We start from the raw sequence: 27,409 nt of genomic DNA, 5'->3' as shown, positions 1-27,409 counted from the left end.
GGTCATTTTGAAGAAAATGAGGAGAACCTTGGACCTGTGCATAATGGAAAATAGCTCAGGAGTTCTGGTGGCAACTGCTTAAAATAATCCATTTAAACATCAAGCAGGAATGACACAGATCAAACGTCAAATGGCAGGAATGTTTGGAAACCTCAAAGACCAACCTCAGGCACATATTTTTTCCAACAATTACACAATTTAGAAACAAATCCCAAACAGTGCCATTTACCAGGAAACCAAAATGTAAAAAACCCAGGCTCCGAAGGATGTCTCATTAACACCAAAACACTCATCCCACAAACACACACACACACACACACACACACACTTAGCACACACATTCACAAATTCACACACAGACACAGTTACACACATACACACACACAACAAATGCATGTACACACTTGAACACACACACAGACAGGAACTCACTGCCTACACCAACATCCTCTTCAACTGGCACACAGGAAAATGTTCCATTAAGCTGTCCCAAGGCATGACTACTAGAGTATGCACCCAGCCCTGCATCCAGTGAGATATTTTCTCAGCAGATTAGATGATATCAGCTTGGAAATTTCAGCTCTTCAGGGTTTTTCTATTCTTCCCTTGGCACATACATGGATCTCTTCAGTGCCTTTTGTCTGAACGACTTCACCGAAAAAGTTTCCAATATTCCTGGAATGGCAGTCCACTTCCTTCCTAGGGTTAGGTATTCTGTTGCATGAGGATACATGCTTGGCCTATCTCTTCATCATGGGGGGTTAATTCAGGATCATTCCACTGTACCTGTGGCTGCTGTAAGCATTTGCATACCAATATTTGCTCAAATGCCTCTATTCAGGGGAGAGTCTCATAGACCTTGGGGTAGAGTGACTGTGTGATAGGCTGATACACCATTTCCCATTCTGATGTACACAAAGGTCCTCCCCACAGTAGACACTGCATTTAAAATTCCCTCAGAAAGTGCCAGAATTCACATGCTCCAAGAATGCACAGATGATTGGTGGTGACACATGGTGCCCATGGGGCCCTTTGGAGAAGCCAGAAGAACCAGGGAGTGTCTGAGCCCAAGCTGAACATTACTGTGATGGATATGAGTCTTACTTACCCTTCTAATTGTACAAAGCTCCTGGAGGCAATCAGAAAGTTGACTCTCAGCACTGCAGTTCTAATAAGGCTATGCACAAGGCTGTACCTTGGATACTGAGGAACTCCAGTCTCTGCCCCTTGTGTACTTTGTAGTAGTCACTGGACACATGGATCCTCCAGAGAAGCAGGCATGTGTAAAGCTTAGACAGAAGTTCTTTAATAGGCCCCAGGGCTCTTGCACAACCACAGACACCAGTCAAGCACACACATCTTCAAGCCCCAAGTTATACTCCTATGATTGCTGGGTGGGGGTCATTTAGGAGCACCTTTGCCTAGTCTCATGCATTGCTGCCTGCTATTCTACAAAGGCCAGAATCTTTAGCTTATGCATTTGAGGACTAATCCTGGAAAAGGAGGGTCTTGATGATTGCCCTGAAGCTTTTCTATATAAGTGAGTGACTAGGTATTAGGCTCCATGAGATAACATCATGGGCCTCCCTTCCACCTTAGAGTGGACAAAGTCAAAAAACGATGCCTGGGAATGCTTTGTGAAACTGTTAGGAAATCTAAGGAGTGGGAAGAAGAGCATATATGCTCCTGCAGAAATTAGGGACCTTACACACGGCTCTGTCAGTAACCTTTGGATATTCTGGAGATTTTGCACAGGTCCATGCTTCTACATGTGTTGGCATTGAAAATAGGGAGTATAGGTGATTGGAACATTTTTGGCCCATCCTTGGTGAGTCCCCAGTTGATGCCAGCAAAACTGAAAGCTCCAAGACAAGCACACATGCTTAGTGGGGGCTGGGGGTTGAGTATATGGTGGTAGTGGTGCTGGTGGGTGTTGTGAAAAATGGAACAGCATTGTTGTCCAGGCTCACACACAGCAGAGATGTAGAATACTTTCACAAAGTAAGGAATACCTGACACCATCCTGGAGGAGAAAGAGGGTCTCAGGGATTGTGTTGACCTATGTATGTCCCTGTAGGTGAATGCCTTGGTATTGGGACCCAGGATAGTTCCTGAGGTGGAGGTGTGGAGACTGAATTCCACCGTGGAGTGGACAGGTGAGCAAGGGTGGTGTGGGAATGTTTTGATACAATGCAGAGTGTGAGCAGAGCAGGCATGTCAGTTTGTGTGCTTGCAGAAGGACTATGGATCTGCCACAGTGCCCTTGCTGAAGTCTTTGGGCATAGGCTACATTAATCGAGAACTACACTCCCACAGTTGGACCTACTTAAAACAGGTATGTGGGAGTTGCAGTTCCTTCCAGTCCTGAGGAGTACACTCTTCCATTGAAATATGCAAGTGGGTCTAACCAAGGAAAGGGAGAGGATAGGCACTCATATCTCATGTCCTTGTTTTTCAACAGAGGCCAAATCCTCTACAAAGGGAAGTCCAGTAAGCTGCAATCACCCTCCCAAGGGGAAGCAGGGTTCTGGGCAGCAGTGTGGAGATGTGTTCCTCTAGTGAGTGAACAGGATTATGGACCCAGGGTCATTTCCTAAACTGATGTCTAGAGCCTGAAGTCTCTAGACCCCAGGATGATATTCTAGGAACATTTTGTAAGGGATGCAGGGTGTGAGAGGAGTCGGCCAGGCAGCACATGCTGCCTGAGGAGGTAATCAGGGTCTTCTCATGACCTTTTCTGAAATTTTAGTTTACTACACATGTTCTCTCAGTCCACAGGTCCACTTGTAAGCCTATTCAAAAATGGGTATGGGTTTGTCAGCTCATTTACAGGCCTTAAAACAGTGTTTTCTTGCTGATGAATGTGCAACCCCAAACCCCAATTCAAACATTCACGATTTCCAGGTGGGCCTCAGAAAGCAAAAAGGATTGGTTAGTCTCACACATACACCCATGCTTTTCACCGTGTTTTAATAATTCCAGAAGTGATTTCTCAAATTTGTGACTACATTCATTGGTAAGAAGTGTTTGGGACACTTGCTGTGAGGAGACCCATTTCTGCAGATGAATGACTTAGTATTGGGAACCGGGGTAGTACATATCTAAAAGTGACTTCTTACAATGTGAGCCAATCCTTGAGGGTGAGAGGGATTTGTTTTAGTGTGTGGGGCGGAAGGGTTGCTGTGGATTAAAAGTCTGTAGGTGAGTGACTTAGTACCAGGACTCACTATAGGACCCTTCCGGAAGTGATGTTGCTAGCTGTGCCCACTCTCTAAGGTGACAGCCAATTTGATCCTTACAATCTAGGATGTTGCAGTAGTCATCCATGTTTCTATAGCGTTGTAAACATCTACATGCTTTATATGCAACATACAGGCTCTTACCTAGATCTGAAGGTCAGACAGGGAGACAAGTGTCTCTGTTGGACCTGGACTTGTGCAACCTCCTGCTTCAATGTCAAGGCTATAGTAGAACCTTCACACTGATATCTACCTGTGATAGTCACAGTTCCTATAACAGATCCCAGACCATTGACCTCTCCTGCCTACAACATCTGTGCACTAATATTAATCCATATGTCTTGAACAGTTAGGAAATTGAAGAAGCTCCTTGATGACATGGATGGTCACTTGCCCTTCCCTAAGTCTGGTAGTATACAATGACATCTGTTCATGTTCCTCCATACTGTCCCTCTCAACACAGTCCTTTCTTCTTTGGATTCTCAGTGGAATCTCATATTTTCTTCTCTCTCTCTCTCTCTCTCTCTCTCTCTCTCTCTCTCTCTCTTTCACCTATCTCACTGACTCTATCTCTGTCTCACTGTCTCTGTCTCTGTCACTTTTTGTGTGTGTCTGCTTGTGTGTGTGCCTATGTGGGTGTGATCAGGGTGGTGGCTACTCTGTTCCTGAATGCTTCTGACTTGAGCCAGCCAGTTTTCTATGAGCAGTGTTCATGTCACCCATTCCTGAAGGAAACCACATGTGTCTAAATCTCAAAAGGGGCTTGTTGTGCTTGGCAAGAAGGACTACAGCATAGAAGAAGAACCACAAAGGGCTCACATGCTACTTTTGCTCTCTGTTCATACCAGGATGCAATTTTGATTTCTGCTATTACTCAGTTACCAGGAAGCACAGTCAGGCAGAGCAATGTGGACTCAGAGCTCACTCGTGTTACACAGCTCTTCTTAAAACCCCATTAACCCATGTTCCCTCTGTAAGTGTGGGTACACAGAGCATAGGGACCACAGAACTTTTCTTCTGAATTTCTAAACTTACAGAAGTATGGGGAGTAAATGACATTCTCCTCAATCCCTCAGTTCCTTCTTTCCTAACCTCTGAATCCATAAACTACTGGTTGTACAAGGTAGCCCACTATTCACAATGAAAATGTGCAGTGTTTCTCCTGTAACATTCCCATCCATCCTTACTGACCTCAACTCTGATATCAAAATGCAAAAAGTGGCTATCTACACAAAGGAGGTTAGTTGTGTCTCAGACCACACCTGCTGGATGATGCAATACTAAATATGTATGGTGGACAATTGGAGCCAAATTTAGGGATCCCCAGAGGAACCCTTCCTTTGATAAGGATGTGTCATCTAAGAGGATTGGCTGTCTTCTTCAGATGTGACCCACTTAGAATCCTGTTCCTTGTAACACATGTGTCTCCTGAGGACACAGAAGAAAATATAAATCCCTCAATTACATTAGACTTACTTCTGCTGGACTTTCCTCAAACATGCCCTCCATCGAGGCTGAATGAAAAACATCAAGTTCAACCCCCCACCTCCACCATCAAGAGACCATGCTTCACAGGGTACCCTTAGAAATCACAGATGTGTTAGTTACAGTTAAAGAATGCACCCTTCCTCTGCTGTGCATATCTGGATATTCTTTACCTTCCTTCAGCCAGATCATTCACAGACCTACATACTTCAGCTAGAAAAAATACCTGGGAATACCAAGTGTGTGTTCAAGCCCACTAGCCAGGGTATCCATGCAGCATTTGTAACCCAGTCATAAAGAGATGTGTGTGTACTCATATCAGACCACACTCCACCCCCAACCTCCAGTGTTTATTCTGTCTTTGTAGGCCTTTTACTCTAGGGCATAGAAAAGTTCTTGTCCCTCCTGCAGACAGCTTAAATGTAATCAGTATTGTCTCATGCCACCAGGTCACCACTTTAAATCTTCTGTTTGCTGAAATTTCTGTTATAGTTACCTTTCCAGTGAAAACAGAACTATCTTCTCCATAGGCACTAGGAGAAATATGGGAGATGTAATTCTGAAAACTTTCTCTCAGCAGGTGCTTTTAACCAGGAACCCGAGTACTTTTATCAAGAACTTGCATAGAGTCGCTCTATGCAAACTACTCATATTTTCTCCAGATGGGAACAATGGCTTCTCTGCCTGTAGAAAGTCATACACATGGGCAGTCTGATGAGAGAGTACAAGAAGGAACCAGTGTATATTGTTCGCACACAGGAGTAGAGATACTGAGAGGGACCCAGATGTGCTGTTGGGTCACTGGTTATCTGTTGCTGCACACCCTGTCATGCCCAGCTGGTGCTTAACACAACTCTGAGTCCTGTAAAGTCTCAGACACAGACAAACAAATGCCTCTTAAATGAACAAACTCTGACCCTTCCTCAGGTTTTCATACTTCCCCAATTTTTTAACCTCAGTCTGCCTAACTGTGGTTAGTGTCCAGTTTAGAGGCAGCTGTCTTTTGGAGGCCTTTTTTTATTTCCTGTGTCAGATATCCAGGCCCAGAGAGTATCTCCACTTGATATCAACAGTCCTCCAAGGGAACTGCAGGTCAGCAGCCTCCTCCCTCTCCTAAGTGCTGACCCCAGTACATTGGGTGCCTCCCCCAATATAACTCCTCCTTAAATGGCTTCCACCTTTTCTCTAAGGAAAAAAGCAAACAAACAAACAAACAAACAAACAAAAAAAACACCTATCTAGTGTTAAGGTGATGTCAGACAAATGTAGTCATTCTGTCAATAGCACAAGTGCCAATTACTGGTAGCAGAGAGGAGACATCCATGTACATGTGTTGGCAAACTATGATTTCAGGGCCTGAAACTACAAAGATGGCACCAAAGGGGGTGTCACCTGAGACAAAGAGACGGGTTGTGGGCCTTGCGGTTTCACTTAAAAAAATAGTAGTGAGATACTCACCTGTCCCTTGATCAAGCACACAGACTCACAGGGCACACTCACAGGATCAGCTCACATATTCACTCAGGTTGGCTGCCTGTACCTTCCTATGCCCTTTGTGTGTCTGTGTAATGGGCTCACCTCTCTGGTCTGTGAGTATTCTTTCCAAATGCACCTGTAACCAGGAAAGAATGGGTTGTTCCTCTTTTCATGGCAATCACTGTGTTATAGAAAGCATTCTCTCCCAGTGGTCAGTTCCCATGGAAATCAGGAAGTACTAATCCCCCCAGGAGTCTGACAGTTCACTTACATCTCTGTCACCTAGTTCTGTCACAATGCCCTACAACTGTAGGCTTGAGAGAAAATAAGCATGTACAAACTAGAGAAGATGATGCTCCTATTTTAGGTTGCAGGGCCATTGACCATAGAGACTCTGGTACAAGGGAAGACAAGAGATGTAACATTTCAACTTGCATTCTAATAAAATAAGGCCACATCTGTAAAGGACAACTTTTCACCTGCTAGAATTCAGAAAGCAGGCATGTTGTTTTCTTCTCCAGGTGCAAATTAGTGTTCTAGTCACTTGGCAGAAAATGAGGAGGACCATGGACCTGCGAAGGATAGAAAATAGCTCAGGAGTTCGAAATCCATCCTAAATCTCAAGCAGGAATGGCACAGATCAACCTCTAAATGGCAGAAATATTTGGAAACCTCAAAGCCCAACCCCAGTGACATAATTTTTCCAATAGTGGTACTCTTTCCCAACAAATCCCAAGCAGTGCCATCTATCATGGAACACATATGCAAAAAACCCATGCTCTGGAGGATTTCTCATATAAACCAACACACTCATCCACACAACACACACACACATTTATCACACACACTTATCACACACATTCACAAATTCACACACAGACACAATCACACTCACACATATACACACACAACAAATGCATGTACACACATGCACACACAGAGAGACAGACACTCACTGCCTACCTACCCGTACCCTTTTCAACAGGCACACAGGAAAATGTTCCATTAAGCTGTCCCAAGGTATGACTACTACTCTATGCACCCAGCCCTGCATCCAGTGAGATGTTTTCTCCGCAGATTAGATGATATCATCTTGGAAATTTTAGCTCTTCAGGGTTTTTCTATTCTTGCCTTGGCACATACATGAATGCTTACAGTGTCTTTTGCTTGAACTACTTCACTGAAAAAGCTTCCAGTATTCATGGAGTGGCAGTATATTTCCTTCTTAGGGTTCAGTATTCTGTTGCATGAGGATACATGCTTGGCCTATATCTTTATCATGAGAAGTTATTTCAGGATCTTTGCACTGTGCCTGCTGCTGCTGTGGGTTTTTGCATACCAATGTTTCCTGAAATGTCTCTCTTCAGGGAAGAGGTTCATAGACATAGTGGTGGAGTGACTGAGTGATAGGTTGATATAGTATTTCCCGTTCTGGTGAGCATGAAGGTCCTCCCCACAGTATATACTGCATTTAAAATTCCCTCAGCAAGGGCTGGACTTCACATACTCCATGCATGTGGACATGTTTGGTAGTGAGGCATGGTGCCCATGGGTCTCTTTGGAGAGGCCAGGTGCACCAGGGAGTGTCTGAGCCCAAGCTGAACAATACTGTGATGGACATGAGTCTTACTTACACTTTTGATTATACAAAGCTCCTGGAAGCAATCAGAAAGGGGATCCTAAGCACTGCAGTCCTAAAAAGGCTATGCATAAGACTGTACCTTGGCTACTGAAGACCTCCTATCTCTGCCCCTTGTGTAATTTGCAGTAGTCAGTGGACACATGGGTCCTCCAGAGAAGCAAGCATGAGTAATGGTTAGACAGAAGGGCTTTACGAGGGCCCAGGGCACTTGCACAACCACAGACACCAGTCAAGCACGCACATCTTAAAGCCCAAGTTATACTCCTATGATTACTGGGTGGGGGTCATTTAGGAGCACCTTTGGCTAGTCTCCTGCATGGCTGCCATTCTATAGAGGCCAACATCTTTAGCTTATGCATTTGAGGACTAATCCTGGAAAAGGAGGGTCTTGGTGATTGTCTTGAAGCTTTTCTCTATAAGTGAGTGACTAGGTATTAGGCTCCATGAGGTAACATCATGGGCCCCCGTTTCACCTTAGAGTGGACAAAGTAAAAAAACAAACAAACAAAAAAAAAAATCGCTGCCTGGGAAAGCTTTGTGAAGCTGTTAGGGACTCTAAGGAGTGGGAAGAAGAGCCTGTGTGCTTCTTCGGGAATTAGGGACCTTTCACTTGGCTCTTTCAGTACCATTTGGGTACTCCAGAGAATCTGCACAGGTACATACTTCCACATGTGGAGGTATTGAAAATGGGGAGCATAGGTGATTGGGGCATTTTTGGCCCATCCTAGGTGAGTCCCCAGTTTCTGCCAGCAAAACTGAAAGCTCCAAGACAAGCATACATGCTTAATGGGGGCTGGGGGTTGGGTATATTTTAGTATTGGTGCTGGTGGGGGTTGTGAAAGTTGGAATACCATTGTTGTCCAGGCTCACACAGCAGAGTTGTAGATTACTTTCCCAAAATAAGGAATACCTGGTACCTCCCTAGAGGAGAAAGAGGGTCTCAGGGATTTTATTGACCTATGTATGGCCTTATAGGTCAATGCCTATGTATTGGGACCCAGGACAGTCCCTGAGTTGGAGTTGTGGAGTCTGACTTCCAGAGTGGAGTGGACAGGTGAGCAAGGGTGGTGTTGGATGGTTTTGATACCATACAGGGTATGAACAGAGCAGGCATGGCAGTTTGTGAGCCTGCAGAAGGATTATGAACCAGCCACAGTGCCCTTGCTGAAATCCTTTGGCATAGGATATATTGATCCAGAATCACACTTCCACATTTGGACCTACTTAAAACAGATATGTGGGAGTTTCAGTTCCTTCCAGGCTTGAGGAGCACAATTTTCCATTCACACATGCTTGATTGCAAGTGGGTCTAACCAAGGAAAAGGACAAGATAGGCACTCATATCTCATGTCCTTGTTTTTCCACAGAGACCAAATCCTCTAAAAAGGGAGGTCCAGTAAGCTGTGATCACCTTCTCAAGGGGGAGCAGGGTTCTGGGCAACAGTGGGGAGGTATGTTTCTCTAGTGAGTGAACAGGACTATGGACCCAGGGTCATTTCCTGAACTGACATCTAGAGCCTGAAGTCCACATGGCCTAGGCCTCAGGAAGATGGTCTAGGAACATTTTGTGAGGGATGCAGGTTGTGAGAGCAGTGGGCCAGGCAGCACATGTTGCCTGAGGAGGTAGTCAGGGTCTTCTTGTGGCTCTTTCTGAGATTTTAGTGTACTACACATGTTCTCTCAGTCCACATGTCCACACGTGAGCCTATTTGAAAAAGGGTATGGCTTTATCAGGTCCCTTAAAGGCCTTAACACAGTGATTTCTTGGTGATGCATGTGTGACTCCTAGCTCCAAGTCACACATGCACTATTTCTAAGTGGGCCTCAGTAAGCAAAAAGGATTGGTCAGTCTCACACATGAACACACTTTTTCACCCTGTTTTAACCTTTCCTGAAGTGATTCTCAAATTTGTGACTACCATGGAGGGTAAGAAGTGTTTAGGAAGTTTGCAGTGAGAAGACCCATTTCTGCAGATGAATGACTTAGTACTGGGACCAGGGGTAGTACCCATCCAAAAGTGACTCCTTGCTAGTTGTGCCCATTCTTGAGGGATTTGTTTTGAGGGTGGGGGGACAATGTTGAGTGAGAGTTACAACTCAGTAGCTGAGTGACTTAGTATCAGGACCCACTATAAGGCCCTTCAGGAAGTGATGTCTCACTAGCTGTGCCCACCTTTGAGGGCTGATGATCTTTGAGATTGCAGTGAGGTGTATTTCCCTAGCTGAGTGACTGGGTCTTATACTTATGGAAGTGAAATCACTCATGCTGTGACCACTCTGCAGGGAAAGAGGAGTTTGAGAGGATTTCTGTGGGGTATATCTCCCTATAGCTGTATCAATAGGTACTTGGGAACCATCTAAGACCACAAGGGATCTTCTGGAGCCTGAATTTCCCATCATACAAAAGGAGGCCCTGGAGGTTTCTCAGGGAGGGCCAACAGGTCATCAGAGAGAGTAGGCATGATCACATGTATCTGGTGAAGAGTCTAGGGACCCTGTCTGTGTAGTGCAGACATTCTCCCATGGCCCATAGTTTCATGGGTAGGACCATTTAAACAAGGGTTGTGGGTGTTCTTTTCCTTCCTACACCTTAAGAACAGAGTTTACTGTTCACATGTTTCAATGCTCAGGTTGTCTGTGCTTCCTGCATAAGCAAATGGAGCACCTGAATGTTCCTCTCCCTCTCATTGCCTCCCTCCCCCTCCCTTGTTCCTGTTCTTACCCTCACCCCTGTCCTGCCATATGCAGTGCACCATATGATATTGCTGTCATTGTTTTTCTAGATGTGTATTTTTTTGGCAGCCTAACTAAGAAAGACCCACCTTCATAGTAAGGGGGGGGGTCTTGGGGCATCATCATGGTACTAGTCCACCTAAGTTTGGCTGAGGTATTTGGGCCCAGGGTAGCACATAGTATCCTGAATCTCACTTCCTTGTTGCCCCATAGTTATGCTTTGGTCAAGATGGCATATCCGGGTACACTGATATTCAACCTTGTACCACAAGATGAGCAGGGTTGTCAGCTACCATATCCAATTTAACCTGGGCTCTTTCCTGCATGACAGCTGGAGGGCCTGAGCCAGACATGTCTGACTGTTGGACCCATTTTTTGCAAGAGCACCTCCTGGCCCTACCTCTTGAGTATGCAGGCCACACCCAGGACACCCTTTCATCTGTGATGATCCACCTCCAGAAAGATTGAGTGCTTGGCGCACCACATCCAAGGGGGCCTCTTGTGTCAGCCTCAAATATGTGGAATTTCTGAAGGGTCTCATACAGGGACAGACTAATGCACATACAACTGCTGTGTACTCATGCTTAGACTCTAGCACCTACCACCCATTCCACCCATGCCCTCATGTGAGTGCACCAGCTAGGCCCACTTGCTGTGCTCTTTTGCCATTATAGGTATTGTCCAAGACTCTAAGAAAGCACTATGCTGGAGGCAGATGGTGGCAGAGGAAGTTACCTTCTTCTAAAGAGTAAAAGGTTCCTGAGGAGAGTATGTTGAAATAAGACTGTGCTGGTAGATGGCTGGTTCATAGAGGAGCCAGCTTTGGTGAAGTCCCATGTTGGGAAATCTGTGTGAGTGTGAGGGGTGAGATTAGGTTCCTGCATGGTAGAGCCAATCATGGCCTGTGTTAAGGTGCAGGGGCAAGAGAAGGGTTTGTGGTTCTGGGGTGGAAGGCTGAAGTTCCCTACAGAGTGGTGTGGAGACCATAAGGTCCAAATGCCATGACAGTTGGAATAACCATCCACATGAGGAAAGAAGAAAATCCTTCCCAACATGCTTTAGCTACAAGGTTGGTTCAAGCTGCTAGAGTCTGACCTCAGACAGCTTATTTTAGAGAATGTTAAGTGTGGTAAATGTTTTTGGAAAAAGATGCCCCCAGGTAATACAGTTCCCTGTGCAGAAGGAAGATCCAGGCCTAACTACACAGATGCTCTTTTGCAATGTAGATGTGACCTCTGCCACAAAGAGGGTTTCTATAGATTAGAGGCCAAGGATTTGGTGTGGTTTCAGTCATATACGCAGTGCTAAGGTCACCAGACTATAAGGTACATTCTGACGACTCCCCTAAGGAAGGCTTCTGGTGACCGAGAAACAAACCTAAGGATGGAGATCTAGGGAGGGAGAGTCTGAGGAAATCTTAATAGTCTGGGTGATTCAGGCATGGCCTGGCCCTATAGGTGGTATACATCACTCTTGATACATGTCTAGCAACAACATGATGAATCTTATCCAGTACCTTGCATAGTCCTACAACTTATAGCATGCACCAAGTCCTAAACCTTCAAAAAATCCTTATTCTAGCTCAAGAATAGTCCAAAAACCTCTCTCTGTACTGTAGCCATCGTTTCTCTATATTGCTACCAGGTAGTCTTCTATGTACATCCACACACTGGAGACTTTATCTATACTCACCTCTCTGTCCTATACCCAGATTTTCTATATCCCAGTTTTGTTACTCTCCAAGGTCTAAGCAGTTGAGTACCCTCACGCTCACTTATTTTTCCACGTACACTGAGAAGTAATCTAGATAACAAATACCCCCTGTTCCATCTTAAAATCCTGCCTACAACTTGCAGTGGTCACATCTGGTCTACTTCAAGATCCCAAATCTCAAAGAGCAGCAGCATCTCACCACTTCTTCCTGTCCTGTAGCAAACTCCTAAACTCCCTTAGCACCTAGCATACCTGCACCTACTCATGAAATATTTGCTGTGCATACATACCCCTACTCCTTATTCAGACATATCACACCCTCACCCACTGTCTACTCAGGTAGTATCCCCCACATCACATACTTGTTTTTCCACATCCAACCATATAAATCTTGTATTTCACTGACAGTGTCGCAGACTAGTTTGGACACTTGGATTTTTTCCTGTTGCCATAGCACACCAAATGCTTCAATTGTGTCCCAAACACATGAGCATAGTCCCAACATTGGAACATGTTTTGTATCCAGCATATAGGTTTCCACCAGAACCTGCCCTACATAATGTCCACATGTACATATTTTTTTTCTCCCTTAAATACCAAATACATACCCGGACTTTCTATGTCCTCCTCCATGGGATAGTGTGTTTTTGACTCAATTACAACCAGATATTTGATATTCTAGATCTTCTGGATCTAACTCATATTGAACAGACAATATGCTAGCTAATTCCTATCATCTGTACTTTACAGTAACACTACCTAGTTTTCTATATAGCCACAAAGCCCATGTCATCACCTAGATGCATCACTTCTAGTAGAGTTACTTAGGATGCAGTCATTATGCTACCTGCACATACACAGAGGAACGTTTTTGATCAATGTATCACATTACTCCATACCCACAATTCTAATGTCCTCCTCCAGGCTTGAGCATAATAAGCAATCCCTCACTATACACTTGTTTTCTACATCCATTTAGAAATCGGTTGTGTTCCACAGTCCTGGCTAGTGTGTCTGCCTGACCTATGCAGTGGCAATCTCTAGACAGTAGGGTCCCAATTCCCTAAGCTCAAACTCATCTCAAAAGCCAACTGTACTGTAGCTAACTTCTATGCTTCTCCAATGACTTGCGCTACAATAATCTATCTACAGGCACTCTGTGTAGCCTACACTCTATCACTTCTTATTCTTATTTTATTGTTCTCCTGCTGGGCACAGCTTTTTGAGTAAAACCTGCACTGAACTGTTGTTTTTCGCAAACACTGCTGTATTTGCTCTAGATCCCATAGCCAGTACCACACTAACATCTTCTAGGATTACTAGTTAAATGGGGTTCTCCTGTGTACTGGACAGTATCTAGACTTCCACCTAATCCACCCTTCTCTGAGTAAATCACTTTTAGTGATTTCTGGTGCTGCTTATCTCATCCCACTCCATATGATGATTAATAACCACTCCTCCTCTTTGGTCTAGACTCTCCATTAATTATTTATACAAGATAATTGTTTCCCAAGACTAGTAGGATCAGACTGTTTAGAACATTTAATGACAAAAGTAGCATACCTGCGTGTTCCGGAAGTACTGACTTCTGTCTTTTTGTAGGGTTCCAATTCCTGAGTTCCTGCCTATTTTCACCATGCTGTCATAAGCTAGAGCCAATATCTAGGTTTCTGCAAGGAACCCTAGCCCCCATTCTGGTTTCTATACAATGTCAATCCATAATTAGTTTTCTGTGTCATTTCCAGGGTCAAGCCTGTTGAGTACCCACTAACATAATCTTGATCCATGTCTCATGAAAACATGCTGAATCTTATCTAGTAATTTGCATAGTCCTACCACCTATATCATTTAAGTAGGCTCCTCTGTGTTTCAAAAAAAATTTAAATATGGACCCTCGATACTCTGAAAATTTCTCCCTTCTTTAAGTCAATGTTTATCTAAGCTCCTAACAGGCAGCACTCTATTTACATCTATACACATGACACTTTGAGATTCCCTCACCTGTCCACTTTTGAACCCTCAATCCCCATTTTACTCCCATGTCACTTTCCAGGGTATAGACAGATAAGTACCCCCACATTCAGCACTTGTTTTTCCATATTCAGTGGGCTCTGCATTAGATAAAACAGGAACTCTTCCATCTTAGAATGGCTGCGTGCACATTGCAGTAATCATTTCAGTTCTTCCTCAGGATCCCACATCCCATACCTGAGAATCATCCCACCACCCCTTCCCGTCTTCTCTCCAACAGGCAATATCCCTTAACACTAGCATACCTAGAATTATTCAAGAAATATTTCCTGTGCATACATAACCCCGCTCTTCATTCAGACTATCACTGTCCTCTCCCAATGTTTAAGCAGGTGATAATTCTCCCCAATTAAATTGTTTTTCTATATCCCATCTTATATAACTTATATCTCACTGACAGCTTCACAGCCAATTTGACACATACAATCTTGCATGTTGGAATAGTGAACCATATGTTTCAAAATAGTTGTAAACATCTGACCATTTTATATCCAATATACAGGCTCTTACCTAGATCAGAAGGTCAGAGAGGGAGACAAGTGTCTCTGTTGGACCCGTGCATCCTCCTGCTACAATGTCAAGGCTGTAGTAGGCCCTGCACACCCACATCTGCCTATGGTGGGCACTGTTCCTATAATAGACCCTAGACCACTGACCTCTCCTGCCTACAACACCTGTGCAGTAATTTTAATCTATAATATCTTAGATAGTTAGGAAATTAAAGCAGTTCCTTGATGACATTAATGGTCACTTGCCCTGCCCTAAGTCTGGTAGTATGCAATCGCATCTGTAGCATAGCTCTCCTGTTCATCTTCCTCCACACTGTCCCTCTCAACATAGTCCTTTCTCCTTGGTCTTCTCAGTGGAATCTCAAAGTTTTCTTCTCCTTTCTCTCTTCCTTTCTCTTTTATCTGTCTGTCTCTCTGTCTCTGTCTTTTTGTCTCTGTTTCTGTCTCTCTGTGTGTGTGTGCTCATGTGTTTGTGTGTGTGTGTGATTAGGGGGTAGTTACTCTGTTTCTGCCTGCTTCTGCCTTGAGCCAGCAAGTATCCTATTAGCAGTGTGCATGTCAGCCATACCTGAAGGAAACCACATATGTCTGAATCTCAAAAGAGAATTGCTGTGCTTGGCAAGAAGGATTACAACACAGAGGAAGAACCACAAAGGGCTCACATGCTTTCTGTTCATGCCAGGATGCAATTTTGATTCCTGCCATTACTCAGGCATCAGGAGGCATAGTCAGGCATAGCAATGTGGACTCAGAGCTCCCAAGACAGAGCTCTTCTTGGGAACACCAATTATTCATGTCCCCTCTATAAGTGTAGGCACACAAAGCATAGGGACCACAGAACTTTTCTTCTGAATTCCTAACCTTACAGAAATATGGGGGGTAAATGACATTCTCTTCAATGCCTCAGTCCTTTCCTTCCTAACCTCTTTATCCACAAACTAAGGGTGGTAAATGCTAGCCCCTTATTCACAAGCATTTGTTTAGTTTCTCTACTATAGCATTCCAATCCAAGCCTTACTGAAGTCAACTCTGATATCATAATGCATAAAGTGGCTATCTACATAAAGGTGGTTAGTTGTGTCTCAGGGCAAACCTGCTGGATGATTCAATACTAAATGTGTAAGGTGGACAATTGGAGCCAAATTTAGAGATCACCAGAGGAACACTTCTTCTGATAAGGATTTGTCATCTAACAGGGCTGGTTGTCTTCCTCTGATGTGACCCCAATGGAGTCCTGGGCATTGTGACACAGGTGTCTCCTGAGGACACAGTGAAAAACATAAGGCCCTCTGTTACATTAAGCTGACTTCTGCTGGAATTTCCTCAAACATGCCATCCAACATGGCTGAATGAGAACCATGAAGCTCAACCACAGCCCCACCATCCAAAAACCATGATTCACAGGGTACCCATAGAAATCACAGATGTCTGTGTAACACTTGTAAAATGTACCCTTCCTACCCTTGTGCAGGATTGTACATTCTTCACCTTCCCTCAGGCAGGCCGTTCACAGATCTACATACTTCAGTTAGAAAACATATCTGGGAATACCAAGTGTGTGTTCAAACCCACTAGCCAGGGTATCCATGCTACATTTGTAACCCAGTCATAAAGCATATACTCATATCAGGCCACACTCCACATGCAACCTTCAGTGTGTATTCTGTCAGTTTAGGCCTTTTATTGTAGAGCATATAAAAGTTCTTGTCCCTACTGCAGACAGCTTAAATGTTATCTATTGTCACCTCTACCATTATGGGCATCACCTGCTTCCAGGCCATTCCATACAATCAACTGTTTGCTGAAATTTCTGTGATAGTTACCTTTCCTGTGAAAATAGCACTATCTTCTCCAGAGGCAGTAGGGGAAGTGCTGAAGATGGAATCCTGAAAACTTTCTCTCAGAAGGTGCTTTTACCCTGAGACCTAAGTACTTTTAACAAAGAACTTGTACAGAGTGGTTCTGTGCAAACTCTGTTCACATTTTCTCCAGAGTGGAACAAACTTCCCTGTCTGTAAAAAGTCATACACTTGGGTGAGGGGCAGTCTGATGAGAGGGTGCAAGAAGGGACCAGTGTATATTGCTCACTCACAGGAGCTGAGATACTCAGAGGGATCCAGATGTGCTGATGGGTCATCGGTTACCTGTTGCTTCACTGCCTGTAATGCCCAGCTGGTGCTTAACAAAACTGTAAAATCTCAGACAGACATAAAATGCTTCATGAAGGAATAAAGTATGACCCCTCCTCAGGTGTTCATACTGCACTGATTTTTTTTTTTTTACCTCAGTCTGCCTAACTGTGGTTAGTGTCCATAATAGAGGAAGCTATCTTTTGGAGGCCTTTATTATTTCCTGTGTCAAGTATCCAGGCCCAAAGAGTATCACCACTTGACATCAGCAATCCTCCAAGGGAACTGCAAGTCAGCACTCTCCTCCCACTCCTAAGCCTTGACCTCAGCCCACTGGGTGCCTCCCCCAATATAACTCTTCTTTAAATGGGTTCCAGCTTCTCTCTAGGAAACAAAAGCCACAGCTATCTAGGGATAAGGTGCTGTCAGACAAATGTAGTCATTCTGTTAATAGCACCAGTGCCAATTATTGCCAAGAAGGGAGGAGACAACCATGTACATGTGTTGGCCAACTATGCTTTCAGGGCCTGAAATAACAAAGATGGCACCATAGTGGGTTTCACCTGAGGGCAAAGGGACAGGGCATGGTCCTTGGTGCTTCACTTCAAAAAATAGTAGTGAGAACATCTCCTGTCCTATGATAAAGCACACAGGCACACAAGGCACACTCACAGGTTCAGCTCACACACTCATTCAGGTTGTTTGCCTGTACCTACTTATGTGCTTTGTGTGTCTGTGTACTGAGCTTACCTCTCTGGTCTGTGAGTATCCTTTCCAAATGCACCTGTAACCAGGAAAGGATGACTTGTTCCTGTTTTCATTTCAACCACTGTATCATAGAAAACATTCTCTCCCAGTAGCCAGTTCCCTGTGGAAATCAGGAAGTACTAATCCCCATGAGTCTGACTGTTCACTTGCATCTCTGTCACCATGCCCTGCAGCTGCATGCTTGAAAGAAAGTAAGCATGTACACACTACAGAAGATGATGTTCTTATTCTAAGGTGCAGGGCCATTGACCATAGACATTTTGGGACAAGGGAAGACAAGAAATAACAGATTTTACTTTGTATTCCAATATAAGAATAAATATGAAAAGGATATCTTTTCACCTGCTAGAATTCAGAAGGCAGGCATGCTGCTTCTCCAGGTGCAAGTTAGTGTTCTAGGTCACTTGACAGAAAATGAGGAGGACCTTGGACCTGCGAACGATAGAAAGTAGCTCAGGAACTCAAAATCCATCTTAAATCTCAAACAGGAAGGGCACTGGTCTAACTTCAAATGGCAGGAAGCTTTGGAAACCTCAAAGCCCACCGCCAGTCACATATTTTTTCAAAAAGTGGTACACTTCCCAAACAAATCCCAAATAGTGCAATCTATCAGGAAGCACATATACAAAAACCCCAGGCTCTGGAGGATGTCTCATATAAACCAACACACTCATCCACACAACACACACATGCTTATCACACACCTATCAGACACATTCACAAATTCACACACAGACATAGTCACACTCACACATACACACAAAAAAATGCATGTGCACATGTGCATGCACACAGAGACACACATTCACTGTGTACCCCCACACTCTCTTCAAGTGGCACACAGGAAAAATTTCCATTAAGCTGTCCAAGGCATGACTACTAGTCTATGCACCCAGTCCTGCATCCAGTGAGATGTTTTATCAGCAGATTAGAGGATATCATTTTGGAAATTTCAGCTCTTCAGGGTTTTTCTATTCTTCCCTTGGCACATACATGGATCCTTACAGTAGGTTTTGCCTGAATGACTTCACCGAAAAAGCTTCGAATATTCATGGAGTGGCAGTGTATTTCATTCTTAGGGTTGGATATTCTATTGCATGAGCATACATGCTTGGCCTATCTCTTCATCATAAGGGGTTAATTAAGGGTCTTTGCACTGTGCCTGTGGCAACTGTGGGCTTTTGCATACCAATATTTGATCAAATGCCTCTATTCAGGGGAGAGGCTCATAGACCTAGCAATGGTGTGACTGTGTGATGGGCTGATATAGGATTTCCTGTTCTGGTGTACACAATGGTCCTACCCACAGTAGATATGCCATTGAAAATTCTCTCACCAAGCCTGGATTTCACATGCTCCAGGAATGCACAGATGGTGATGAGAAATGGTGCCCATGGTGCCCTTGGGGGAAGACAGGAGCACCAGGATGTGTCAGAGTCCAAGCTGAACAATACAGTGACGGACATGAGTCTTATTTACCCTTCTGATTGGACAAAGGTCTTGGAAGCATTCAGAAAGGGGACCCTAACGACTACAGTCCAAAAAAAGTCTATGCACAAGACTGTACCTTGGCTCCTGAGGTCCTCCTGTATCTTCTCCTTGTGTTCTTTGCAGTTGTCCCTAGACACATGGTTCCTCCAGAGAAGCAGGCACCAGTAACACTTAGACAGATGGGTTTTACTAAGGTTCAGGGCACTTGCACAACCACAGACATGAGTCAATCACTCACATCTTCAAGCCCCATATTGTATTCCTGTGATTGCTTGTTGGGGTTCATTTAGGAATATGTAGGGCGAGTCTCCTGCGTGGCTGCTATTCTATAGAGGCCTGCATCTTTAGCTTATGCATTTGAGGACTAATCCTGGAAAAGGACGGTCTTGGTGATTGTCCTGAAGCTTTTCTCTATAGGTGACAGACTAGGTATTAGTGCCCATGAGGAGATGTCATGGGCTTCCCTTCTACCTTAGAGTGGACAAAGTCAAAAAAATGCTGCCTGAGAAAGCTGCTTGAAGCTGTTAGGGAATCTAAGAAGTGGGAAGAAGAGCATGTATGCTCCTGCGGAAATTGAGGACCTTTCACAAGGCTCTCTCAGTACCCTTTGGGCACTCCAGAGATTCTGCACAGGTCCATACTTCCACATGTGTAGGCATTGAAAATAGGGAGCATAGATGATTGGGGCATTTTTGGCCCATCCTAGGTGAGTCCCCAGTTTATGCCAGCAAAACTGAAAGCTCCAAGACAATCATACATGTTTACTGGGGGCTGGGGGTTGAGTATATGGTGGTAGTGGTGCTGGTGGGGGTTGTGAAAGGTGGAACAGCATTGCTCTCTAGGCTCACACACAGCAGAGGTATAGATTACTTTCCTAGAGTAAGGATTACCTGACAACACCCTGGAGGAGAAAGAGGGTCTCAGGTATTGTGTTGAATTATGTATGTCCCTGTAGGTGAATGCCTGGGAATTGGGACACAGGATAGTCCAAGATGTGGAGGTGTGAAGCTTGAATTGCACAGTGGAGAGAACAAGGTGAGCAAGGGTGGTGTGGGAAGGTTTTGATACCATGCAGGGTGTGAGCAGAGCAGGCATGACAGTTTGTGTGCTTGCAGAAGGACTATGGATCTGCAACAGTGCCCTTGCTGAAGTCCTTGGGCATAGGCTACATTCATCGAGAACCACACTTCCACAGTTGGACCTACTTAAAACAGGTACGTGGAAGTTTAAGTTCCTTCTAGGCCTGAGGATCACAATTTCCCATTCACACATGCTTGATTGCAAGTTGGCCTAACCAAGGTAAGGGAGAGGATAGGCACTCATATCTTGTGCCATTGTATTTATTTATTTATTTATTTTATTTTTATTAATTACATTTTATTTGCTTTGTATCCCCCCATAAACCCTTCCCTCCTCCCTTACTGATCTCACCTTTTCACCCTCTTCTTCATGAATGCCACTCCCCAAGTCCACTGATAGGGGTGATCCTCCTCTCCTTCCTTCTGATTTTAGTATATCAGATCTCATAAGGTGTGGCTGCATTGTCATATTCTGTGGCATGGCAAGGCTGCTCCCCCCTCAGGGGGAAGTGATCAAAGAGCAGGCCAATTAGATTATGTGAGAGGCAGTCCCTCTTCCCATAACTTATATAACCCACTTGGACACTAAAATGACATGGGCTACATCTATGCAGGGGTTCTAGGTTATCTCCATGCATGGTACTTGGTTGGAATATGAGTCTCTATGAAGACCGCTGTGTTCAAATTTCTGGTTATGTTGCTGTCCTTGTGGAGTTCCTGTCCTCTCCAGATCTTACTATTTCCCATTCCTTACAAAAGATTCCATGAACACTGCCCAACAATTGGCCATAAGTCTCAGCATCTGCTTTGATAATCTGCAGGGCAGAGTCTTTCAGAGGCCCTCCATGGTGGGTTTCTAGCTTGTTTCCTGTTTTCTTCTTCTAATGTCCTTCCTCTTTGCTTTTTGAGATGGGGATTGAGCATTTTAGTCAGGATCCTCTCTCTTGATTGTTTCTTTAGATGTACAGATGTAAGTAGGTTTATCCTATATTACATGTTTATGTGAGTGAGTATATACCGTGTGTGTCTTTCTGCTTCTGCGAAAGCTCACTCAAGATGATCCTTTCCAGGTCCCACCATTTACCTGCAAATTTCATTTTTTTTTGTTTTTCATTGCTGAGTAACATTCCATTGTGTAGACATACCACTATTTTTGCATCCATTCTTCAGTTGAAGGGCATCTGAGCTTTTCCAGCTTCTGGCTATTACAAATAAAGCTGCTGCAAGCATGGTTGAGCAAATGTCCTTATTGTGTACTTGAGCTTCTTTTGGATATATGCCTAGGAGTGGTATGGCTGGATCTTGAGGAAGCGCTATTCCTAGTTGTCTAAGAATGGGCCAGATTGATTTCCAGAGTGGTTGTACAAGTTTGCATTCACAGTAGCAGTGGAGGAGTGTTCCCCTTTTTCCACAGCCTCTCCAGCATGTGTTGTCACTCGAGTTTTTCATCATGTCCATTCTGATGGGTAAAAGGTGAAATCTCAGGGTCATTTTGATTTGCATTTTCCTGATGGCTAATGAGGTTGAGCATTTCTTTAAGTGTTTCTCTGCCATTCGATATTCCTCTACAGAGAATTCTCTGTTTAGCTCTTTTCCCCATTTTTTAAGTGGATTACTTAGTTTGCTACTTTTCAGCTTCTTTAGTTCTTTATATATACTGGATATTAGCTCTCTGTCAGAAAAATGGTTGGTGAAGTTTCTTTCCCAATATGTAGGCAGTTGTTTTCTTTGGATGACAGTACTCTTTGCTTTACAGAAGCTTTTCAGTTTCATGAGGTCCCATTTATTGATTGTTGCTCTTAGAGCCTGTGCTGTTGGTGTTCTGTGCAGGAAGTTTTCTCCTGTACCAATGAAGTCTAGGGTCTTCCCCACTTTTTCTTCTAAGCATTTTAATGTGTCTGGTATTATGTTGAGGTCTCTGATCCACTTGGACTTCAGTTTTGTGAAGGGTGATGAGTATGAATCTATTTGCATTTTTCTACATGTAGACATCCAGTTAGACCAGCACCATTTGCTGAAGACACTATCTTTTTTCCATTGTATGGTTTTGGCATCTTTGTCAAAGATCAGGTGTCCATAAATTTGTAGGTTTATTTCTGGGTTTTCTGTTCAGTTCCATTGATCAACCATTCTGTTTCTATGTCAATACCATGCAGTTTTTATTACTGTTGCTCTATGGTACATCTTGAGATCAGGGATGGATATACTTCCCGAAGATCTTTTATTGTAGAGGATTGTTTTAACAATTCTGGGTTTCTTGTTATTCCATATGAAGTTAAAATTTTTTTCTAGTTCTGTAAAGAATGGTGCTGGTAATTTGATGGGAATTGCATTGAATCTGTAGATTGCTTTTGATAAGATGGCCATTTTTACTATGTTAATCCTGCCAAGCCATGAGCATGGGAGACCTTTCCAACTTCTGATATCTTCTTCTAATTCTTTCTTCAGAGACTGAAATTTTTTTTCATACATGTCTTTAACTTGTTAGCTTTGACAATCTGGTAGAATTGTGCTCTGAAACCATCTGGTCCTGAGCTTTTTTTGGATGGGAGACTTTAGATGACTGCTTCTATTTCCTTGGGGAATATAGGACTATTTAATTGGTTTACCCGGTCTTGATTCAGTTTTGGTAAGTGGAATTGTTCAAGAAAATTGTCCAATTCATGTAGATTTTCAAATTTTGTAGCATATAGACTTTTGTAGTAAGTCCTAATGGTTGTTTGGATTTGCTCAGTGTCTGTATTTATGTCCTCCTTTTCATTTCTGATTTTGTTGATTTGGATGTTACCTCTCTGCCTTTTAGTTACCTTGGCTAAGGGTTTGTCTATCTCGTTGATTTTCTCAAAGAACCCGCTCCTGGTTTCATTGATTCTTTGAACTGTTTTATTTATTTCTAATTTATTGATTTCAGCCCTAAGTTTGATTATTTTCAGGTGTCTACTCCTTTTTGGTGTGTCTGCTTCTTCTTTTTCTAGTGTTTTCAGGTGAACCATTAAGTTGCTTGAATGAGCTGTCTCAAATTTCTTCTTGATGGCACTCTGCTATCAACTTTCGTCTTAGCACTGCTTTCATTGTGTCCCACAAGTTTGGGTATGTTGTGCCTTCATTTTCATTGTATTCTAGGAAGTCTTTAATTTCTTTCTATATTTCTTCCCTGACCCAGCTGTCATTTAGTAGCAAGTTGTTCAATTTCCATATGTGTGTAGGCTTTTTGTTATTTCTCTTTTTGTCAAGGTACACCTTTATTCCATGGTGATCAGACAGGTACAAGGGATTATTTCAGTCTTTTTCTATCTGTTGAGGCTCGTTTTGTGACCCACTATATGGTCTATTTTGGAGAAGTTTCCATGAGCTGCTGAGAAGAAGGTAAATTCTTTTGTGTTTGGGTGTAAGGTTCTGTAAATGTCTGTTAGGTCCATTTGATTCATGACCTCTGTTAGAGACATTGTTTCTTTGTTTAATTTCTGTTTTGTGGACCTGTCTTTTGTTGAGAGTATGGTGTTGAAGTCTCCCATTATTAATGTTTGGGGATCTATGTGTGGTTTAAGTTTTATCATTTTTTCTTTTACAAATGTTGGTGCCCTTGTATTTGGGGCATAGATGTTAAGGATTGTGATGTCTTCATGATGGAATTTTCCCTTGATGAGTATGAACTGTTCTTCCCTATCTCTTTTGATTAATTTTGGTTGAAAGTCTATTTTATCAGGTATTAGAATGGCTACTCCTGCTTGCTTCTTGGGTCCATTCCCTTGGAAATCTTTTTTCAAACCCTTTATCCTCAGGTAAAATCTATATTTGTGACTTAGGTGTGTTTCTCGTATGCAACAGATTGCTGGGTCTTGTTTATGTGTCCATTTTGTTAGTCTGAGTCTTTTTATTGGAGAATTGAGTCCATTGATGTTGAGAGAGATTAATGACCAGTATCTCTTAGATCCTTTCATTTTTAATGATGGCTGTGGTCATAAGGTTGTGTGCTTGGTTGCTTATTGTTTAATTATTTTAAACAATAAGGTTAATTATTTTCTGTGTTTCCATGAAAATACTAGTTTTCTTGGGCTTTATTTTCCCTTCTAGTGTCTTCTATAACACTGGATTCGTGTGTAGGTATTGTTGAAATTTGTTTTCATCATTGAATATCTTGTTTTCTCTGTCTATGAGGATTGAGAGTTTTTTTGGGTATAGTAATCTGGGCTCACATCTGTGTTCTCTTAGGGTCTGCATGATATCTGTCCAGGCCCTTCTGGCTTTCATAGTTTCTGTTGATGAGTCACGTGTGATTCTGATGGGTTTGCCATTATATGTTACTTGGCCTTTTCCCCTTGCAACATTTAGTATTTTTTTTGTTGTTGTTGTTCTGTATACTTACTGTTTTGATTATTTGTGGCGGGAGGATTTTCTTTTCTGGCCTCATTTATTGGGTGTTCTGTAGGTCTCTTGTGTTCTTATTGGCCTCTCCTTAAAGTTGGGGAAATTTTCCTCATTGATTTTGTTGAAAACATTTTTGGGCCTTGGAGGAGGGAATCTTTTTTTTTCCTCTATTTCTTAGGTTTTGTCTTTTTATGTTGTCTTGGATTTCGTGGATGGTCTGTGTCACGAATTTTTAGATTTAACATTTTCTTTGACAGATACATCAATTTCTTCCATTGTATCTTCCACACGAGGTTCTTTCTTCTATCTCTTGTAGTCTGTTCGTTATGCTTACCTCTGTAGTTCCTGTTTTTCTTTTCCTTAGGTTCTTCCTCTCCATGATTTCCTACATTTGTGTTTTCTTTAATTTTTCCAATTCTATCTTCAGATCTTGAGCTGTTTTGTTGATTTCCTTCACCTGTCTGACTGTATTTTCCTGCTTTTCCTTCAATTCCTTCAGCTGTTTGTTTGAACAATCCTGTGGTTCTTTTATTTCATTCAGTGATTTAAGTATTTCCTCTCTAAAGGCCACAAAGTGTTTTGCTGCAACTTCCTGTATTTCTTCTTGGATGGCCATAATCTGTTTGTTTTTATCTTCCTCTTTTTCTTAATGGATGGCCATAATCTGTTTTTTTTTTTTTTCTTCCTCTATTTCTTTTTGGATGGGCATAATCTGTTTGAGTTTATCTTCCTCTAGGTCTTTACACATTTTATTTGTTTTCTCTGTTACCCTCTTCATGAGCATAGATGTTAGGTCATTTTCTTGAATTTCATTTATGCTGTGGTGTCCAGGGCTGTTCGTCCCTGGATAGCTGAATTCTGTAGATGCCATATTGCTCTGTATTTGTAGGTTGAGCTTTTATGTTGGCCTCTACACATTGGGCTATGGTAGGTGTTTGGAGTTAGTATCTGGTGGTTCCTGGAATCCTGTGGTGGAGAGAATCTTCTTGGCAGGAATATGTTTTTTCCTGAAAGAAGCCTACTCAGCTTTTTGGGTAGTCACTGGATGGCTGGCGTTTTTCAGGAGTTGCCACAGCTCACCTCAGGCATAGAGACCTTAGTGGTAACTGTGGTCCTTGTTAGTTGAGAGGGCTCTTCTCTCACAGGAAGAAGTCCTGGAGACAGTTGCCCTGCTTCTGGGTTTCTTGATGTAAATTTAGTGAGCTGCTGCTGTAACCTGTGTGCCCCTTGGTTTGGTCAGTTTTGTTAGGGATAACTGGTTGCCCCTTGGAGCCGTATCTGGGGGTTGATCTCGGGGTTCCCGGTCTTTTTTTAGGTCTGAGGTTGGGGCTCTGTGCCCCAGAACCCAAGAGGTAATCTGTGGCAGGTGAGTACTGCTGTCCTGGTAACAGCAGGCTACCTGGGGCACAGCAGTTCCCTGGGTTGGTTTTCTGGGATATACTGGGTTGCCCAAGTCTGTCCCCTTTGCTTCCTTCACTGTGAGGATTTCTCCCAACATTGACTCCAAATCTCTGGTGTCCTGGCAAGCACAGTTCTGTCTGTGAGGAATAGTTGGTACAAAGCAGGTCTCTGGGCTTGCAGTAAAAGTGCCTGCCTTCTATTCTGGGGGACCTTTCCCAGGGATATACTGGATGACATAATTTGGGTCCCCATTTCCTTCCTTCCCTGTGGGGCTTACTCCTGACAGGGACTCCCAATCTCTGTTGCTCTGGGGCACACAGCTCTGTCTGTGTTGGAGAGCTGGGTGTCTCTGTGCTCCTGGCTTGGGCCCAGTTCAGTGATGATGGCTCATACCCTCCGGTCTGCGAGACTGGTGCCAGGGAAAGCCTAGGTGACCCAAGTCAGCACCATTTCCTTCCTTCCCTTTGGGGCCCTCTCATGACAGGGTCTCCCAATCTCTGTTGCACTGGGGTGCACAGCTCTGTGTGTGCCAGAGAGCTGGGCACGCAGCCACTCTCCATGCTGGTGGCTTGAGCCCAGTTCAGTGATGGCAGCTTTTACCCACCAGTCTAAAAGACTTTTTCCAGGTAAAGACTGGGTGACCCGTCGCCAGTCCCACTGACTTCCTTCCCTGTGGTTTTTTCTCGAGACTGGGACTCCCATTCTCAGGTATTTTTGTGCCAATTGTTCAGCCTGGGAAGGTGATCAGAACACACAGGCCTGTGGCTCTGTTCCTGCAACCTGCGGGAACTGGGATCACTTCCAGGTTTGTCTGGGTGGCCTGAGAGTGGACCCAACTGATTCCCATAACGTGGGGGTTTCCTCTCTTGTCCTCCTTGTTTTGCCACAGAGACCAAATCCTCTACAAAGGGAGGTTCAGTAAGCTGTGATCACCCTTGCATTGGGAAGCAGGGTTCTGGGGCAACAGTGGGGAGGTATGTTTCTCTAGTGAGTGAACATGATTTTGGAGCCTGGGTCATTTCTTGAACTGATGTCTAGAGCCTGAAGCCCACATGGCCTAGGCCCCAGGGGATGGTCTAGGGACAGTTTATAAGTGATGCAGGGTGTGAGAGGAGTAGGCCAGGCAGCCCATGATGCCTGAGGAGGTAGTCAGGGTCTTCGTATGGCTCTTTCTGAGGTCTTAGTGTACTACATATGTACTCTCGGGCAACATGTCCACAGGTGAGCCTATTTGAAAAGGGGTACGGCTTTATCAGGTCCCTTACAGGCCTTAACACAGTGGTTTCTTGCTGATGCATGCCAAACCCCAAGTCAAACATGCATGATTTCCTGGTGGGCCTCAGTA

General features: G+C 43.6%; 1 pseudogene; it reads left to right on the top strand.

Moving 5' to 3' along the window:
* The window catches only part of LOC132649900 (COP9 signalosome complex subunit 5-like), a 248,391-nt pseudogene that overhangs the window by 66,218 nt on the left and 154,764 nt on the right, over positions 1 to 27,409 (top strand).

The sequence above is a fragment of the Meriones unguiculatus genome, chromosome X (assembly GCF_030254825.1).
Source record: "Meriones unguiculatus strain TT.TT164.6M chromosome X, Bangor_MerUng_6.1, whole genome shotgun sequence".
Taxonomy (NCBI): Eukaryota; Metazoa; Chordata; class Mammalia; order Rodentia; family Muridae; genus Meriones; species Meriones unguiculatus.
The sequence above is the reverse complement of the archived record's forward strand: the minus strand, read 5'-3'. Positions and strand labels throughout refer to the sequence as shown.